The sequence below is a fragment of the Leptinotarsa decemlineata genome, unplaced genomic scaffold (assembly GCF_025532065.1).
Source record: "Leptinotarsa decemlineata unplaced genomic scaffold, Ldec_3_MD MMD2_tig00078422_RagTag_RagTag, whole genome shotgun sequence".
NCBI lineage: Eukaryota > Metazoa > Arthropoda > Insecta > Coleoptera > Chrysomelidae > Leptinotarsa > Leptinotarsa decemlineata.
In genome coordinates this window covers 12,501,517-12,523,103 of record NW_027412747.1, presented here as the reverse complement: position 1 = coordinate 12,523,103, position 21,587 = coordinate 12,501,517, and the positions used below count along the sequence as shown (strand labels likewise).

Sequence of the window (21,587 nt, the reverse complement as noted above, 5' to 3'; positions counted from 1 at the left end):
AAATGACGATTTTGAGATTTTTGGATTGACACAGTAAATTAATAATTGAGTTTGTTGATACTTTTTGTTAAATCAGTGTTGATGATGCTTTTCTCTCAGATATAAAAATATTCTTGTTGAAATCTACTTCCATATAACAACCATTTTCTATGTGGAAAACATTGAAATTGTTCATTACTCATTTGAATCAATATTTATTTAAACAAAAGGTAATTCAGAATGAATGTTTTCACTGAAAAAGTAGCGGAATAATGGGATCTCTTTTCTTCTTTTCTTTCAAGATAGTATCAAGAAAGTTGAAGCTAATATTCATTAATGTTAATTCAATTGATAATATTAATTAATATTTGTAGTGATGAAAAATCCAAGTGATAGTAAAAAGCAATAGTCTCAATGTTTGTTTGTCTTCTTTTTCTTCTTCCCTGTTTTCTTTCTTCTATCAGATGACTTATATTTAGATTTTCTTCAAATTAATGTATTTCGGATACTGACGACAATACTTATGTAATAAAAAAATAGCCTCGTGAATAAAAAAACTTTTTCAAATTGCATGAATAATTTAGTAAATTGAAATTAAATTGGAAACAATTTAGTCTAGATTATAAATTCAACCCGTTATTTTTGCTAAAATTACCCATTTTCCTGTTGGTAAAAAAGTTAGTCACAAATCAAGCATTATAATTACACAGAACTCCGAACTGATATCCTTTTGCGCATGTTGTAGATGTTGATTTCGAAGACTAATCGCGGAATTTCGGTCTAATACAGCTTCCTTTGGCGCAAATCATGTTTGACGAAGAGTCAGATAGTCATTGCTCTGTGCAACTATAAATGAATGATTGTGGTTTCTGAATAAGGGTATGTGAAATTAAATTCATTGAACGATAAAAAGCATTCATTGATTGAAGAAAATATGTGCAAATTGATGAAAATTATTAGTAACGTTTCAATACATAACTTTATGGCTGTTACCTTTCATAAGGACGATTTTACAGATTTTGCTTTGGAAATTGATGAAAAAATTCATAAAATGAGCTTTTTCATTTCTTGAAAGATGTGAGAAAAGGTAAATGAAATATCAGTGACTTAATAACTTTCACATATGGAAGATCAATTTTTTAAGCTTGCAAAATAGTGAATAACTGACCACATCTTGTTGGATGTTACTGAAAAAATCAACCAAAAGCAAAGAAATGTATTAAAATAAAACAAAAAAGGGACATGAAGGTTTCTCAAAGATTTACTGAACAAAATGGAACTCTATAAATACGTTAATGAAACATTAATACCCTTGATATATCTCAAAAACTAATTTTTCATAATAATGTCAAATAATAAATTGACGAAAAAATTTTAAAATTTCCATTTTGAAATCTTCCATTGTTCCATTTCAATGCAAAGCATCGGTATTGCCAGAATGATTTTTCGAATGTACTCATTCCAATTGACTAAATTTTTCTTTTGCAAAATGAGAATAGGAATTTCAACTTTTACAGAAATATGAATATTTTGAATAAACAAATGGTGTTTATTGAAAAGCAGCCATGCTTTGAGCACGAATATTTGAAAAAAACAAACAAATACAAGATGAAAATATTTATGAATCTAATTTCAATAGTTTCTTTTCAGTTTCACCCTGAAGAAAAAAAAGTTTATTACAAAATTTAGAAATATATATTTTTGAAATCTCTTTTTGAAGGAAACAAATTTAATTACATATGCTGTAATCATTTCATTTTCTCATTATCTAGGGTGGGAAGTAAAACGAAAATTTTATAAATTTTATGGTATAAGTAACAGCGACCAATGGAATATTTTAAATGGTAATCTAAAAACTTGGTGACTATTGGAACTACTTATATCTGTTATATTTTGTTGATAATCATAAGTGTCATTCAGAATGAAATATTTATTCTTTTCGAGGAAAAGAAAATGTTCATATGTGCAATAATTATCACATTTTTCTTATCAGTGAAAATGGAGGCTAGAATTAAAACAACATTTTATGAACTTACGAGTTGAATAATGGCGAACAATGGAGTGTTCAAAATGTTGGAGGGGTGATCATTGTAAGAATTTATATCTTAATATATTGAGGTTCCCTTGATAACTAGAAAGATATATTATTTTGGGTAATCCAAATTTCAATTCAAGAAAATTCTACTATGATGTACCAACCTTGGCAGTAACCTTACTCAAAGTGGAACTATTTCAACTTATGACTTGTGTGTGTGACTTGTTCAATAATAATGAATCAAGAAGATGCATAGTTTGGTTGTTCATTACAACTTTCTAACTTGTAGCTTGTATTTGTAAAGATATATCCTTCTTTGAAATCAAAGTTTTTGACAAAAACAACTGAATTACGAAGATAAGGACGACGCATATGTTGTTTTCAATAAGAGTATATCCATTTAGGAAGTTTGAAAAATATTCAAGTGATAACCGGGGAAATAGATTTTTTAGTTTAAAAATATTCATTAGTATTTTATTTGGCCCTGGTTACATCAAATATAATTTAAAATATGAAAAAACATTTTAATTGTATGATGCAAAATATAGTAACTTATGGTAACTTTTGTTCCTTTTTTTGGGATTCAAAGGTAAGGTGAACCTTTTTGAAAAATTCCACCAAGATATCAATTGAAGAATTTCGAAACTAAGGAGACAATGGAAAATGATTAGTGTAACACTGATAAAGTTCAATGTGAAATACATGATTGGGAAATTGAGACACAAAAAATAAATCCATTATTTGGTTGTTTCGAATCTGACGTTTACTTTCCAAGTTAATTTTGAAACACCAGTCGAAATATTTGATATTAGGTTCAAAACTCATATCAAACAGTGGATCAAACCGATTTGAAATAAAAATTTATTCAAATTTGAATCACACATCTCACCTGGAAAACGCTTGGAATTGAAACATAAATGAGTGAAAGGTTATTTTATAAACTTTTCGTCGAATGTGTATTTCAAGTTTCAATTATAGAATTCAATTTAGAATCAAATTCATTAATTTAATTTTTTCAAATCGAATTGAATATTCCTTTCCACCTTTTAGTGAAACGAAACATCTTTCAAATATTTCATTATTTATAACTTAAATGTTTTCGTTTTAACATTTCCCATATTTCAAAACAGAGATTGTTCGATATTTCATATTACTTGAGCTCATATTTTGTAGAATCACTGTTTTTTTATTTAATGAAATCATCCTTCATATATAATTGTAAAAGAATGAATGATAAGATTGTGTGTTGGAAAAAATGCATTCTTATAGCGTAATACCGTGGTTATAAGTAGATCGTTATTATATTTTTTAATGTTACCAAGTGGGAGGTTATTGAAAAACATTTTAGGGGTTCATATATGCTATAATTATATCTCTGAAAAATCATAATTGAGAAGAATCATATAAATTTTACACCTTCATTTTGGCACGAAACTATGTTTCTATCTTTCTGTTTCTCATACATATGATACGATCCGTAGTTTCTGTGAATACTATCTTGATGTAGGGAATAAGTATTTTTTGCATACTATTGTAGGAATTCACTTTTTCAAGATCATGTATTTTTTCTTATTGAAATATCAACCATTCTCAAAGTACACGGTTTGGAAAAAAATCATTGAATAAAGAGTCGAGCGAAGATAAGTTTTACATTCTCATGCAACTACACTAGAATAGACTTAATAATATATTCACCGTTTAAAAATCCTTCAAATTCTGATACGAAGATGAAATTCTTACGTGGAGAGGCCAGTTAAATTTAAATCGCTTCTTTGACAGAATCGCAGTTTCCGTAAATCTAGGAAATATTTTATGATGTACAGTTTTCATCATAAATCAGTTAATTATTTTTCATTAGAATTTCTTTAAAATAACCTTTTTCTTACTGAAATCAAAACCATTTTAAATTTTATACAAAACACACAAACCATAACATCAGAACACAACTTTTATACCTCTTTGAGCACTGCCTCAAATATTAGGAACATTAGGGTCTCGATTTTTTGGCAACTTTTTGGGGAGAAAGTTCTCAGAGTTTTTTATAAAGCGACCTAAGACTAACCAAATCTGTACCAAACAATTTGTTGGACGTATTCAGGAGTATTAGATTACTTTCAGTAATTATTTTTATTCAATCTCTTATACTCGAGCTTTATACCTGCTAAGCATCGCAATATATTACTTTGTTTGAAGGTTCAATTGTTCTATTTTTACTTTATTTCACTATTATTTCATTTCAGGATTATTTTGTTGTTTCAGGGATTTCAAATCATTTTATATAGTAGACAATGGAAGTCCTAACTAGTGAAATTCATATTACTTTGTTTCAACCAGGGAGTAGTTCACGTTCGAGTCAATTTTTGTCATGGGATTGAAATAAATTATGTAATTAAGATTCTACCTTGAAATGAGGATTGAGTTTGTTAGAAATCAAACTGTCACTTTATTTTTTTTTGTTATAAACCAAACTGTCATTCTGAGATCGAAAGTAAAGACCGAAAACGTAAAGACAACTATCATATGTAGGTATACCTTTATTGTAGGGTGAATAATCAAGAGATACCTAAGATTGTATATTCCTTTTAATATTTTGGATTCTCATACACATGTAACGTATTTCATTTTGGGAAGGTGTTTCTGTTATACCTTTTTTAACCTTTCCTATTCCTAGTGTTGTCCTTAGTACCATTTAATCACCGTTTTTTATTAACGGGGAGGAAATACACCAACTGTTTTCAATGCTACCAAAACCTTCACTTGAACCTATCTCATTTTTTATCATTACATCATTAGTCTAACCTTCAAATTGCTATTACGAATATGTATACCTTGACTGTGTCATCCTAACTTTTACATTTTTCAAAGCAGTTCATTTTTCACCATTGTCCATTGTACCATTTTTAACCTGTCAAATTTTCAAATTGTTGTGAGGAAAATATATACCTGAACATTTTGATTCTCAATTTTACATTTTTCGAGGTAGTTCAGTTTTCACCATTTTAACCACTGTCAAATTTTCTAATTGTGAGGAAAATATATACCTGAACATTTTGATTCTCAATTTTACATTTTTCGAGGTAGTACATTTTTCACCATTTTAACCACTGTCAAATTTTCTAATTGTGAGGAAAATATATACCTGAACATTTTGATTCTCAATTTTACATTTTTCGAGGTACCTACCTAGTTCATTTTTCACCATTGTACCATTTTAACCACTGTCAAATTTGCAAATTGTTGTGAGGGAAATATATACCTAAAAATTTTGATTCTCAGTTTTACACCTTTCGAGGATAGTTTCTATATTTTAACACTTCAATTATATTCACCTTTTACATGTACTATATTTTCAACCAAAAATGAGTATAAAACATTGTACCAAACCCTACACAATTATTGTAAAACGCTTAAATTTTCTAGTACATACGTCATTTTTATTATCCAATTTTGTTCGAAAGACAGGGCTAACGACATATCGATTTTACCTCATTGTAAGAGACCTTCAATGTATAACCAGATTAATGAGTTTTCATTATTTTTGTATTAAAATCATCTATCGCACATCTCAACTTACTTTTAACCAGATATGTTAAATTTGAACCTTTCCTCAAATGCAAATAAATACGAATAATTCGAGATGTACGATGTTTTAGAGAAAAACTTTACAGCATTTTTGTAAATATATGCATATCAACTATAAAATCACAAGACAATTGATATTTGAAAAGCGTTTTGTAGAATACCAACTGTTATTTCGATCAATCAACAATATTTTCAATGTGGCTCTATCAATATTGATAGAGAATATTTCTATAGACTTGCAAGCAGTATTTGTATTTTAAAAACACAATTTTCTAGGAAAAAAGAAATTATAAATTTGGGCGTAAATCAAATAACCAATTATTCTTTTTCTTGACGATTTGTGTTTCCATTCTGCAACGTTTACTACAAAAATTGATGCCATAGTACAGTACAATCAGTTGTTCAATCATCAACTTTTGAAATCACACAGAACATTGACGAGAAAAATCCTTTGTGTGAACGCATGCACTCATGTTGTGGAAAGCTAATCGCGGTTTTTTCGATCTACACATCTTTGGTGAGTGGCGCATTTATTTTTTCTTCTTTGAGTTAGGTTGGTCGTTGTAACTGAGTGATTCTTAAAGTGTGATTCAATACAAGCCTGAATACTGACAAAATCATTGTGGATTTCTATTGAATTTTAAAATGAAACATAAAATGTTTAGAAAAAAAAAGCAAAAAAGACTACCTCATTTCAAAAAATGAATTTATTTTCAAATAAAAAAATATGACTAATTTCAGAATGCGGATCTTTGTGAAAAAATAGAATGTCAAAATTTCAATGACAAATCTTTACGGCAGTTACGATGATTGCAGTTACAAATGAATTGATAGAATCAGATTTGAAATAAGAACGGTGTTGATTTGGAGGGCTATGCAAAAATATTACTACTAGTATTTTATATATAATAACATTATAAACAACTTTCTGATCTGTAGAGTTTTTGTTGTAACGTGCTCAGTTTTTGAAAAATAAAAAATTATTAAAGTTCATGTTGTAACGTGCTCAGTTTTTGAAAAATCAAAAATTATTCATTATATCAACAAAAACGAAACATGTGTTAAATGACTAAAAATGAAGTTCAACTGAAATGAACTCCAGAACCATTCTCGAATCTTGTAAAATATTTTTGCCAAGTTTCAACTCTACACAAAACAATCTTGGATATTTTGTGAGGAAGCAATATATATGAGCTGATTTAGAATAAAATATTACAAGGAACCACACCCTGAAATATGTCGAATATTTTTCATTTTTTTCGAACTTATCTTAGAATTGTCTGGAAATAATGACAAAGTTGATCTTCGTTTATAATATTTTTCAAATATTCAAATGAAAAAAACAGGTATTCTTTACATTTTGAAAACTAAAAGCAGAATTGAAACACAAATAAAGTTAGAAATTAGCCATTACTTTGTTGACGTTACTTTCAATACTAATTGTAAATATTTCAGTTTTTACTGGAATTTTTACATGAATCTTTCTCAGAATTGATCTAGGAGTATTGACAAAAGGTAATTTTTGTTTAATGAAATATCTATAATTTCAACTTACTAAAATGGCAAATATTCAGTTAAAAACAATGTGGACGACGTATTGTTCCTACAAATAGCAATTTATAAAAAATGAAATCCAAAGACTAGGTTCAATCCTGATTTTCAAGTACAAGATAAGAGAAACTAATCGCGAACATTTCGCATTAATTTATCCTAGAATGTAATTACATGTCATTTATATTTCTGTGAGGTAGGGTTTTGTAACTGGCAACCAACAAATTTTTTATATATTATTTTTCAACTTTTAATCTAGATTCACTTTTAATTTGCATTTCACTTTTTGTTAAGTTGTTGCGACTTGGAAGTATTAAAACTAAATTAGTAATATTAAATCAAAAAATATCTTGTTATTGATCATGAAATTCAACACTTTTTACTTAATTAAAATACTAGATTTACATCTCATCAACAAAAAAAATATAGTTAAATTTGCAACTCGATAATGTAACAAATTTTTAGATAAATTTATATTAATTCTTGGCATTAATGGGTTTCCAAGAAATAAAAAAACAAAATAGATCAAATGCGAAAAGCAAAAACTAAATTTGCCCACAAATGTTATTGCCTTTGAATGAAATTCAGAAAAGTTTATCCAACTTGTCAGGAACATTGAAATATTGTTGATGAGAATATTTGTGCAGTGTCGTTTTTCTCAAATGTTGCCTTTTTGTTCTGAATTTTCAAAATGCAGAATAAAAAATGAAATGTAGGGTTAAACCTACAAGAAGAAAAAAGTGTAACATCAACATTAATTTGAGCGGTGCTGATTTACAAATCAACAATCTTCCTCCTTAATACTGAAATTGATTGAAATGTTATTCTTGTAGAAACACTAAATTTAATTTGAAATTTTGAAATAGGTATTGAATATTTCATACAAAACATTTGTGAAAAAATTAAACTGCACATTTCATTAATAAATCGGTAAGCGCATGACACTTTTCTTTTCAAAAAACATGACCGTCAAATGGAAAATTTTCTTCTATAGATGGTTTTTTAATGTTTGTGGTGAATAATTAATGATTTCCTGTTATAATCTTCAAATGTCCAAGATATAAGAGCCGTTAATATACACACCAAACAAGAGACAAGTGTCGAATCAACAGAATTATCATCTTTGCTAAGGAGATTAATAAAAATTACTTTTTCAAGTATAACCAAGCTATTCTGGGAGAGATCTTTCAATATTCGCAATGTTGCATACCTAATACGAAAATTCTATCCATTATGACTTTACTCAACTATGTAAAAAATCAAAGGCTAGTGCATTCGTTATTGGGGTTGAAGGCATTTCATATTATACTGTAGCAGAAAGTTAGAAAAATTCAACAAAAAACATGACGAATTAGAAATAATGTACTTACTGTATAAAGGCTCTCTTAATCGCTGTTTTTTTCTTCCCTTTATGGCTTTATTTGGTTTAAAGACGAAACAAGCGTTTCGTTTCAGACTGATCAGAATTTTGTTATTGTCAGAATGTAAAATATATTCACAATATGTGACTTGTCACTTGAAAATAATCTGTTTCCTGCCAATTCGTAGTTTTATAAGTTTTATTCAAATTCACACTTTTTAATATTGTTTTCAATAGACATAACGGGATAAATTAATGAATTTCAAGGAGTGACCAATATATCTTGAAAAAATTCACATAATTGTGATTTCAAAAACATTCTGAGTCAATACTCAAATACTGCAGTATTTTTATGCTTCAGAAAAGCAAAGTTAAGGTTTTGGAACATAATATTAACTAACAATAACCCAACACGAACAGTAGAAGCTTTTAAATGTATTTATTCATTTAGATTCAAGTTAAGTTGTACAAACGCCATGAAGTGTTTTCAAATAATAATAATGGTATTTTTCTATAGGAATATAAATATCAATGTTATCAATAATAGGGTCGTTTCTTCATAATTTTCAGGTGAAATGCATTTCATCGCAAGTTTCATAAAAAAAAATATATATAGGCTTATGAACACATTGTCCATATACACCAAAATAATACAAGAATCATTCAAAGTATTCACAAACTCCGATGGGAATACCAAAAATCGCAGTTCATTTTGGGGGGACATCCTTTACACGAACCGGACTTCTCTATGCCATAGCACGATCTAGAAAATTCTCAAAAGGTGTGCCAGCGCAGCTGACGGGTAAATCTATGCGAGGCCAGGGCCTCTCTAAGTAAAATATCATCATACCATGGTCTTAAGACTCTACGAATCTGCTCTCTTAAAAATCAATTAATCTGCCTAACGGTCGCTCAATGATTTCGTTTCGATAGATCTCGATTCGACAAGATGGTGACGACCGCACCCTAGCCGCCATTTTGGGACACGGCGCAATGACGCAATTACATCATTATGTTGAAAAACTCTGAAATTAATTAACATCTTTTGATACCACATAAGGGAACAATTATTATAAATCGAACTTGCTCATTTTGTAATCGTTTTAAACAAATGATATTCGTTGAAAACAAGTTGTTCCACTAATTAAATTCGAATTTTACTAAGGGAAATTGTGACGTGGCCCATTTACACTGGCCAGGTGTAACTAGACCACATAAATCAATCAATTTCGACAAAATTTCAGCAAGCTACCTCAAAACTACGTTTGAAATTCGAAAATAAAAGAATACGACTTATACAAATCCTTGCAATCCTCTTGCACCACACCCAACAGCTGCCTGCTTTGTTTGGTCACCACTACTCCACACCATTTTCAACTTGTCACACTTAGTAAAATTTTCGACTGCGTTACAAAATCGGAACGGGCCAGTATTTAAAGGTTCTCCCCTTCCACTGCGTTTTTCTAGAACATTCAGAGACCTCCTGATTGTTTGCTTGGCGTCCCCAGCCATATCGATCTCAGCGGTTACGGTGTAATACTCATCTCAAAATCTAGCCGTCTCTCTCCCACGCGTAGGAATTACATATAACGTATGTCGCAGTTGTGAAGTGTTTGCTTGGGTCGATACACACCGAGCGAGGCAGGGGACAACTGCGTAGTTTCTGGAATATTCCATTACGTTTTTGAGGGGTGGGTGACTAACTGATAATAATGGAAATGTATAATGATGATCAAGTATTTTTTCTATGATACAATTTCACAATATTGGTTTTAATGTTCAAAAAAGTAACTTTCATTAGGGAATTATTCGTATTCAATAATCAGATGCATATTTTCCTGAGGTTCAATATAGATAGGTATGTGTTTTGAGAAGGTTGAAACATATTGTAGATATGATTCATCAAATTTCTATTTTTTAGCTGTTAATTGTTAATGCCTATTTATTTTTCACTTTTCCATTTCAAAAATACCAATAATCTATTGTTTACAAATTTACCTTTGAATTAAATTATCGCAGCAAAAGAAAGATATGTATAGAAGCAGAGTTTTTTAAATAGGTATTGTGGGTAATAGGCCTGAAATTATCAAATATTTTCTCAACTCATTTCAAAATTTCTACCTACTATTTCTAATTTTTTAAAGAGAAAAATACAATTTTGAGATGAATACCTATACACTATTAATTCAATTATATTTCCAGGTGGTAAATCGAAAAACGAAATCTTTTGATTATTTGTACAATCTACAGAAATTCCTCAAACTTTTCTCAAAAGTTCGATAAAAAATGTACCTACCCATTTCCTTCTTCCTTGATTTCCTTTTTCCTGATCTCGAATATAAATCATGAAATATCTACATATTTGAAAAAAGTTCAACTTCATCTTTATTATTAGGTACCTATTTGTTGATAGTTACTTCCGATTAGATATAAACGAACAAAATATATAAAAGCCTTGGATACGCCAATTGTTTATATTACTAAAATATCAACTTCATTCTCTAATTCATTTTTAATTGCTGGCACAAATTTCTGTTTTTGGGGATTGTCAGCAACTTCATTGACACCTATTTTTTAAAACTTACTTATATGCTTACTGAAAAGATAGTCATTTGAAATAAAGCTATTAGTAATATTAGAAAGAAAGGTTTTTGGCTTTCTACTTTTCCATGTGGAGGACAGGAAGAAATTAAATGAGTTCAAAAAAACTCTTTACATAAATAGGTATGTAGATTGTAGCAAAACCACAGTAGAAAAGACCCTGTGGCAGAACATTGAATAGTGAAGTTCTATAACCGAATATATACATAGATAGTCTCAGTTGCATACACTTTTGGCCTCCATTTGTAAGTGCACCAGATCTCAACGTATCAGCCAGTTCCTCATCGAGTTACCCTAATTGACAAAAAAAAAAATTGCATGTTAAAATAAAAATTCAACGTTTTGTTCCGGTTGGCTATTTGCGAGAATTGAGAAATGTATGTTCTTCTCTTAAATCTAGATCATAGGTAGTTTATCAGTGTATCTAATTACTAGAAATTGAACCCTTGGGTTTTATCGCAACTCTATAAACCGCCTGGTCGATATTATAGTGGCGAACTAAAAAATAAATAATATTTTGGGCCTGGAAGTTGGGTATAATTAATTCATAAAACAAGAAACAAAACCCTGAGATACAAGTGTTTCGGCACAAGATCATGTGTAAAAGTTACTTTCAGATATGAATTGGAAGAAAAAGCCCTCCCAAAACAATTGCTTTCACATGAACATTGAATTACACGAAATGAAAAACCAAAAAACTTTTCTTCCCCAAGCACTAATCTCTCATAAAAATATACCCCTTTCAATTTTATTAGTAATATATTTCACATTATGACTGAATTTGGGTTTAAGAATACAATAAAGTTTACTGGAGGTACTTTCCAATAGCATAAAAACAAATTGCTGTAAATCGACCCATATTTTGTTTCTTCATTAAAATAACCTCAAACCTTCGCCTTTGAGAATCCAAACCTACCTGAAACGTTTAACAATGCAGCTTTACCTGGAAGGATATTATTCTGTTACCTACAGTTATTGAACATTTTGGAAATTAAAACCCAAGGCAAATGTATCCCAAGGAGCAGATTAGCATTTACCGGGGAAGAGGGTCTCAATAATTCCCTTTATTTATTTCAGAATGTACATCTGCTTATACCCATTTCATTGTTCAATGCAACCCCTGGTTTGATACAAGAATACTGAGAATAAGGAAAATTATGTTTCACTAGGGACATGAAAGTCACACGATAATTATGTCCGGGTTTCCAGATACAAAGAAAAATAAGTTGAGACAAAATCACCAGGATCGCAAATTAATTATTATTTTGACTTTGAGTTTTTTCTCTCTTTCCCGAAAATTGTTGCCCTTGCCTAGTCAAGATCCTGGGTAGTTATGAAACGTTTGCTACGATCGATACTCACGCCAAGCCTGCTCCGTAGTTTCTGGAAAGTTCCACTACGTCTGCGAAGGATGGGAGATTAACTATAATGGAAATGTAGTTATCAAGCAGAGTATTTTTCCCAGAAATAAAAGTGTTTGTAAAAACTGTGTAATTTACATTTTCATAACCTGAATTGTCAAATTCATTTTACTCTCACTGTTCTGATTTATAATGTGAATGTTGTGAATAAAACAGTAATACTCACTCACAGGGTGTCCTTTGTGGGTTTCCTGAATTTGTTCAAATTGATATTGTCTTATCATTGTACAGAAAAATTTAATAAATTCATATATTATTATTATGGATAGTGTTTTCGTCAAGTTACGGGTCAGTCCATTCATAAATTTCTAATCAATACTCAAACGGATTTTTTCGTGAAGTTTAACATCACGATTCTATTGTACTGTTGTAATATTTTATTTTTGGGGTAATTATTTCTTCATTTCGAAAATCTCACGAGTCAGTTTTTATCAAAATTACGAATCGAAGTAATAATTGTATCAAAAAATGAAATTGTTAATGGTATGAAAAAAATAGAATTTATAAAATATTAATGTAAGTTATTATGGTCGATTAGCAATAAGGATCGAGTTATCATTTCTCATATAATAAAGAAACTAACCCCTAGTTTATAAAAACGCAAGGTAACGATAAGGTAAAGTAAGAAAGTTGAAGCAATGAGAAAACACACTTGCGCTCTAGATAAATAAAAGTAAGGTAGGTACATACAGGATTGCTTACTTACATATATCGCCACGTTAAACAAGCGCCGAGCAGATGTGACGTAACACTGGTGACACTTTTAGTAGCTGCCATAAGACTGTGTTATTTTAACATTTTTTGAGGATTATTTTTGGACAGTATTACATTGTTTTTGTTTATTTTGATTAAATTTTTATTTAACTCTATCAATTATAGGTATCTGAAACATTGAGTTTGTTATTGTGAAAGTCGTATTTTTTTGTGCTTTTGGACATTTTTTAAACTGGTGTAACGAGTAGACGCCATACAAGACTCCGGTATTTTCTTCCGTTTTGAGGTTTGTTTTTTGTCATTGTGGAATTTTTTTTTGTTTTTTTAAATTTACCGAATCAGAATGATTATTCTGGGATCATTCTGCAGTAAATACTGAAGAACTGACAATAGAAAAATATACTTATTACTCCAAAAGTCATGAAAAAGGTGGAAATTGAAATTAACGCAGACACAATTTCAGAGCAGACAATAGGATCAAATTGCAGTAGCTCATTTTCATCTAGTAGTTCTGATATTTCTACTAACATTCCTTCAACATCAAAACCAAATATTCCAGAAATAACAGAGGACTCTTTAGAATATATCGCTGGATACTTTGCTAAAAAGCATAAAAATGATCTTCCTGGTTTGAGCGATTATACTCAGAAAATAAAAGCAGAACATCATAATTATAATATACTTTCTTGGGTCCAGCAACTTTTATTGGGAGGTCTTATTGAACCCACAGATAATTGGTTAAAAAAAATTAAAAAGTAGAACAAGCTTTTCGAAAAACATTATTCAAATGGATTCAGAAAAGAGCCAGGAGCTGTAAAAACTCTTTAAAAAAAATACAAGAAGGAAATATTTTCCTTTAAATATTATTTTTGAATTTTGCAAACTGAGAACAATTATCAGAATGAAATATGATTATACTTAAAGGCCGACGATAATAGGTTACTTAAAAGAAAAAATTTAAACAATTCTGATAATAGAAAACAAATCGAAAATTAAATGAAGTAGGTAGGTACTTAATACATTAGTCCTTTAAATTTAGTTTTCTACATTCATGCAAAAAAAAATATTTCAAATATATTTAGTAGTTCCTTATTGCTCTAATGTAGTATTATAGTATATTAAATTGTACATTTATCAATTTCATCATTTATGGAACAAAGTTCAAGTCAAATTATTCTATCTAAATTTCTCAGACAGATATATCCGAATGGTGTAAAAGTAATGTCACCAGATAAACTTAAACGTTACATTGTGAAATTTGATTTTTATTTTGAGGGATATAAATGCAAAAATTGCCGCAATTTTTTATCATAAATTATTGGGTATTATTCTATTAATGATATAAAATATGCTTCCATAATATTATAGAAATGAAAGTTATTATTTATTTCATATGAATGATTGCTGCTGTCAAAGATTATGGAATGTCAATATTTGTTTATGCATTTCTGCCAACCCAAAAATGACCAAAACCTATAATCACTATGGCGATTCTTCATACTTTATTTTTTCGTGAACGTCACAAAATGGATACCTTACCTAAGATGTCTAAAAACCCTGGTGCATCTACTCATACCTGCAAAAGTTTGGGGTAAAATGAGGGATTTATGGCTAACTTGATTAGCAGAGATCAACGCCGTTTACGCCGTTTCAGATGGCGCAAGCAGTCATTACAGAAAACTGTAATCATAAGACCATACAGGGTGTATTTGTATTTACATTTAATTCCACATTGATTTTTCATACCTACTGTGCTTTTCGGATAACTTAAAAAGTGAGTTAATGAATTTTTTGTGTTTTAAGTGTTATTGATGAATTGTCAGTATTAAATCGAAAGATAAGTGTCCAAGTTCTGGTGAATTATTAGTTGAAGTTTCAACCCAAGCAAAGTTTTGAAGAAATTTCGTGTAATTTCTTGATATTTCAACTCAAGAAATGTTGGCAGATGTTATTATGTAGTTGACATTGGTTGTTTATCGGAACGAATTCCGCAAAACAGGTGGTAAGTATAAAGATTATATACTTGAATACATGTTTTTAGTATAGTATTGGAATGGAAAAATAACTGAATAATTCACTAGATTACAAAGAAATATTCCCAGTGAATTCTTTGTCGAACTTTTCGATTACCTGTTAAGAGATCATTTTGATAAGCACCAACTTTTAACCGTTTTTTTTAATTAATAATAAAAAAGTTTCCTCATTGATGCATAAAATTTGGAATAAGCGGTTTATATACGAAGAACAATGTAATGAGTAGAAACACAGCTGTTTTCTAATAGATATTCAACCAAAATACATCTACTCATAGTGACTATGGATGTATGTGTATCACACCTAGCAGTTCTACTCATGAATCAGGACATTGATTTTCTTATACATACACATCTCGTTAAGTACAGAAAATCACTCAAGAGAAATAGCACTACAGTCCCACCTTGAACTCGTCATGCAAGCCTTTGGGTTCTGCAAATAACTTGAGAGAAATTACAAGGCAAAATTTATTAATTTACAATAGATGTAAGATGGTCAATTACCTTCCGTTGATCATCAGATGTATTGAATAACTTCTTTGGTTCAGAAAGAATGTGAACTATTTATTGTCTGTAAAAGTATATTAAAGTTTATAAGATTTCTGTATTTATAATTATTGAAATTTACAGTTCCAGCATAAATTGAACAAAGTTTAATTCAAATATCTTCCATTATTATTATTTTAATTTGATTTCATTGAGTCATATTGGTCATCACTGATAGACCAATTTGACACTTGACCCCCATGCCAATTAAAATTTTGAAAAAAGTTGAAGTGCCTCCCCCAGCCCATCTATCGAGCAATCAGTGTTTTTTTTTTTCAAAAAATAGTATCGGTAATAGCCTCCAAACGTTTTTTTCATGTTTCTACGTCAAACCGTTCAAAAGTTAAGTTAGTTTTTTATCTCTGAGGTGAAATTGTATTTAATATCCTTACCAGTGGTAAATTAACTTCCAGTTTCCTTGTGATGGGATTTCTTTTATATTCAGGTTCCCACGAAAAGTAAAATACCGTAATGTTCAGAGAACACCAGGTTGAATTTCTGCAGACTGCATGAAAGTAGTTTAGTGTCTTTTAGAATACAAATACAAAATGTCTTCTGATATACTTTAATTGCTTACTACAACCTTTTACATTGAGTGTGTAAAAGAGTTCTTTTTTTCAAATAATGTGATCATCAATTATGATACTGGTAGTTTTTTGAAAATATTCAATCAAATTTATAAAAAAAAAACATACAGCTGATGAGAGTATCACATCTCAACAGATATTTTCAGATTTTTCGAAATTTGACTCACAGAAAATTGTATTTTTTTTAATTTTTATTTTCGAGGGCTCTTTCATTATGCTCTTTAGCACAGCAGATATTCAATCTAGAAATCAAATATGCCCTCAGTGCCTCTCTTGACAGTTCTTCCTTGTGGTGTTCACAACCTACAAAATTTTTGGGAGAAAAATTTGACAATTTGATTAAAATTACTGGAAAGCAATTTCTTTTAAGTTCCCTCTCAAAAACACCTGATATTATTGTGGCTTCAACATCGTGAAGAAAGCTATTAATTTTTTGCAATGGTAATGTTAAAAATCCTCTGCTCTTGTTTCTTATGAGGGAATTGAATATTTCATTTCCCTTCTCCAATATCGAATCCACACATTCTCCACATTTGGTGTTGCCTTTAATTTTTTTTGTAACATATTCACAGAAATAAGCAAAAGCTTCATCAATACCTGAGAAGTCTTCTTCAATTTCGGAGATAGTTTCTTCTATTTCAATATAGAATATAAATTTTTGCTGTTTTTCTTTCAGATCTCAAATATGAAGAAGGGATTTCATCATTTCTCCTCCACTAACATTACTTTCCCTGGGCGGTTTTATCAGAGAATAGAGGGACATTAGGCGGAATATTTGTCCAACTTGAATTGACTCGGGATGAGTATTGCATCCACCTGCAGCTCTCATCATCCCAAAAATGCTGAAAATGATATCAACAAAGTTGATTGGAATTGTTATGGATATGTGAACATTATCACCTCCAAATGATCTTGGTTCAATCTGGATGTCATCAAGTATTTGAAACCAAAATGGGGTTAGGAATATTCTCTAGTTGAATACTGCTAGAATTTGCCAATGGATGTTTTGTGACAGAGTGTGAATCGGGTAGAATACTACAGGATGGACTAGAAAAAACGTTTAGTGGAAGTTCAGGAGCGGTTTCACTGAGAAATAAAAAATATCAAAATACCTATTTTTATTATGAAAAATAAAAATGACTATCACGTCAATTTCACAATAGAACTTGTCTAAAATCTAAATTTTTCATGATGATCTTCTACCACATAGTAACAGCTATATATCCATCAATTTACTTGTCTAAAACATGTTTTACCCTTTAGATCAATAAATTTTATTTAATTAAATTAATAAAACTATATAAATAATCACACAATCCTTATCAGATATTTGGCAGAAGCTTTATCAAATATTCTTTGAAAAAATGATCACAGAACTAAATATAGGAATTCAAGTATTTCAGTTGTTCATGTTTCAAACAGAGTTTTTTCCACTGGATAATCCAACTGCAAACTGAAAAATAAAACCAGTTATAAAAAAATGAAAATCTTTGAATCTGGGAAAATTTCAGCATCCTTCATCAACAATTTTCAATAGCTCATGTAGTATGATTTCATGACTGACTTCAATGTTTTGGTTGGTTTTCGGGTTTTGCTGTTGTCTTCTTTGGTAAACTCCAAACGTTTCAAGTGCAACTACGACAGTCAGCGGCGTTGACGAAGTACTCCTCATAAGATATTCATTGAAACTAATTTCAGATTTAAACTTTATTCTCTAAGATTACTTCATCAACGCAACTGAATATGATTGTCTCAGTTGCAGTCAAATATTTTTACTGAAAATGATCAGGGCAAAGCCAGGAAACTAACTATGTATTACGAAATTAGACAGGATGGGTTTATACATTCAGTTCGATTTTAGAAATATTTCATGCTGATTTCAGAATCGAAATTACACTAAATCATTAGTTTATCTATTGAAATTTATATCTGGTTTCATTGATTGCACAAGCTTTCTTTGTTATATAATTTATTGTAAACAAAACTGAATAAATTGAGATCCCTGTAAATAAACATGGACAAAAAACTAAAATGGTATTTGTTAAAATTGGTTTTTCTGTAAACCAGCTGTCGTTCCCCTACGAACGGCAGCCCTCAGAAGTCGAAACTTGTGCGAACAGGGATTAACGAAATCTTACCTTTCAACGTGCGATTCTAAGCTAAATATAACCCTTTGTTCGATAAAAACTTTTTCATTAATTTTTTTTTTAATTCCTACTGGCATTTCATTATAACCGTCTCACAAGAAGATTCTAAAAGATACAGCTTTTTTTTATTATGTTCTCAGAAGAGGCTGTTTATAATAATGACAACGTATTTATTATTTCCATGTGTAAGCAGTAAGCTTACACAGAAATTGACAAATATGAAATATCAGGAAATAGAGGATGAAGTTAATGAAGTTAATTTTCTGTGAATCAGGCATTTATAGAAAATGTTCTTCAACTGTACCCCTTTCTTCCACTATCACCTTTTATTTATAGAATGATATTAGCACATATTAGCCCGTATTGAATAATGATGTATTTTTATGAAAGGTATCAAGGGAAAATATGCTGTAAAATATTGAACAAAACAGCAGTTGCGATCATTGAAATGAAAAATAATATGAAATGTTATAACTAAACTCCACACATTTGGACAATTTGTGACATATCCTTTTTTCAACATGATTCAATTAAATAATGGTTACATAAATATCTCTTCTCATATTATGTTATCAATAACTTTCTTTAAAATCCGTTATGAGCCTTATATGAAATTTGTAAAAGGACATTGATATGCTTGAGTTGAACTGAAAACAACAATCTTTTATCTTTAAGAGAAATGAATGGCATAGAGTGTTTGTTTCCAACTGCGAACTTCTCAGGGTTACCGTTAGAGAACAGCCGGTTGAAAAGAACCTTTTTTTGTAGATAGGTAAATCTAGAAGGGGTTATTCATCATTTCATATATGAATAATTTGATATTTATCATTTTGATAACACCAAGTGTTCTCTCTTGATTTGTATGTGATCAAATTTGCTTTTGATACCTTATTCAACGGATACTTTCCAACTATTTTGATCAGGTACAATGCACAAATAAAACCATTCAAATCACCAATTGAGAACAAGTAAAGTTAAAAGATCATACTGTTTGGTTGCTTGGAATTCTATATGCTAACAATTACTACGAGTATATATTTAAGAGAGCATTAGGTTTCTCATCATACATGAGTAGTCTTTTAACCACCCAATAAATTTTTTTTATACAAGTCCACAGTACAACAACACCCTCGAGTTCTATAATAATTTTCCACAGGATTTCAAAAATATACAACATTCTGTTAGGCTTGGGGAACTATTTGTTCGACATGGAGCCCTACTCAGTCAGTGATTTTCAAACTTAATCTATGATTTATTAATTGTTGATATAGATTTAATTTTTTATTTGTTTTAAATTTTATGCTGATATTAATATCATGATATTTTAAATGGATGTTAAATTTCATGTAACTGTAAACTTACTTACTTCTCATAATAATTCTGTAGAAATGCAATAAATCTATCTGCATACTGTAATATTCATCTGTAGGTATCTATGATTCTATGAGTAGACTTTTCTTGCAACTAGGTATTAAGTTGTATTTAAAAAAATTTAAAAAAAGCATAAGTGAATGTTTATTTTCAATTTGATATTATGATTAAGAAAGTAATGATACTCTAGTAGCAGAAGGTGGATTTGAAAGGGTGAAGGATTATTCAAAATATGAAGTTGGTTATTGGTGTAGCCTGATACAAACTTAGTTTATCCGTGGTGGATTGACAGTAATTATAAAATGTTTCATTTACCTTTGGCACTGAATACAGATGATTACTCGAATTTTTACACTGTCCACACAAAATACAGAATTGTCCCATTTTACAAAAAGTATCCTTATACACTATATAAAACTATTCCTTATTACTACTGAAAAATGTAACCAAACTAAAATAACTGAGAACTAACGAACGAAAACTATAATAAAAAATGCGAACAATGTAAAGATTGGGATGACAAAAAATATCAATTTCAAAATACCAAAAGTTGAAAATTCTTTTTGACAATGACAGATAATAATTAATTTGACTGACTCAGCGGGGACTCGAACAATTCAGAATAGCGCCATCTTGGGAAAACCTTGTAAGTGTTGTTAAAAGCAACAGGTGGTTCCTTCAAAAAGTTCAAAACAAAATCTAAGCGTTACCAACACCAGGGTTTCTAGGAATCTTAACCTTACCTTTTACCTCTCTGCATTAACTTACCTTACCTTGCATTATTATAAACTAGGGGTAAGGTGCCTCTTACCAATTCTACTATTTGCAAATGAAAATTGCTGCAGTTTCGTCCTATACGGACATTTTCAAACGAATACAATATGAATTTTATTAAATCGATGGATGTAGCCGTTACTACGTGGTAGGAAATCATAATGAAGAAAAGAGAAATGAAACTTTCTATGTTTTTTACCACTTTTATTTTTGACTTTATCATTGAAAACTTGCTCCACAAAGTTGACTAGTTCCTTATTTTTGATTTCTCTTCTAGATAGAATAAGAAGACGGTTTCGCTGAAATTTCCTTCGACGTTTTTAAGCTAAGAAAATCAGAATATGCGGTGTCCTACTGCTGAGCAGATTTTTTTCGTAACAATTCAATTGAAGGTCTTTTTACAGCCTCTTCAATGTCGTCAAGAACACACAATTCCTCATTATTGTTCTTCATTATACAAGACATTAAACACCAGCAAGAATTTCAAATGAAACGCGTGAGCTGTAAACAATACTGTTTGGTAACCAGGTGATTCGGCGTCACCTGACACGGCCACTTCACAGTAAATGCGATAACATGAAAACAGTTAACTGACAAAAGATGTCAAAATGTGTTTTTACGGAAATATTAAATGTATCTATTTTATTACGAAAGCAGGACAGTTGTACAAAAAAACTGTGTTAAAAGTAACTAAGTTTTATTTTGTTCGTGAAATTGCTCAACTCGCTAAGCTCGTTTCTCAAACTTTTTCACCTACAAAATGAAACTTTACTTTTAACATTCATATCATAAAGACCTATTTCGTGACCTTTTGACCTTCATAACTTTTTTTGCCGGCACGATATCAAAGTCTATTTTTCACATCTTCAATACAACGCCGTAATAA

At 30.0% G+C, this 21,587-nt stretch overlaps 3 long non-coding RNA genes across 3 annotated transcripts; 2 read left to right on the top strand and 1 right to left on the bottom strand.

Annotated features, from left to right (window-relative positions):
• Window positions 1-8,929: 8,929 nt before the first annotated feature.
• On the bottom strand, window positions 8,930-13,153 carry LOC111512237 (uncharacterized). The gene is made up of 2 exons (XR_002723050.2): window positions 12,471-13,153; window positions 8,930-10,170 (listed from the first exon to the last, which is right to left on the bottom strand). It is a non-coding gene; the product is annotated as an uncharacterized lncRNA (long non-coding RNA).
• On the top strand, window positions 10,185-12,793 carry LOC141487226 (uncharacterized). The gene is made up of 2 exons (XR_012468274.1): window positions 10,185-10,365; window positions 12,186-12,793. It is a non-coding gene; the product is annotated as an uncharacterized lncRNA (long non-coding RNA).
• A 1,807-nt stretch (window positions 13,154-14,960) lies between the features above and the next one.
• On the top strand, window positions 14,961-21,528 carry LOC141487248 (uncharacterized). The gene is made up of 3 exons (XR_012468288.1): window positions 14,961-15,245; window positions 17,086-20,849; window positions 20,979-21,528. It is a non-coding gene; the product is annotated as an uncharacterized lncRNA (long non-coding RNA).
• Window positions 21,529-21,587: the final 59 nt, after the last annotated feature.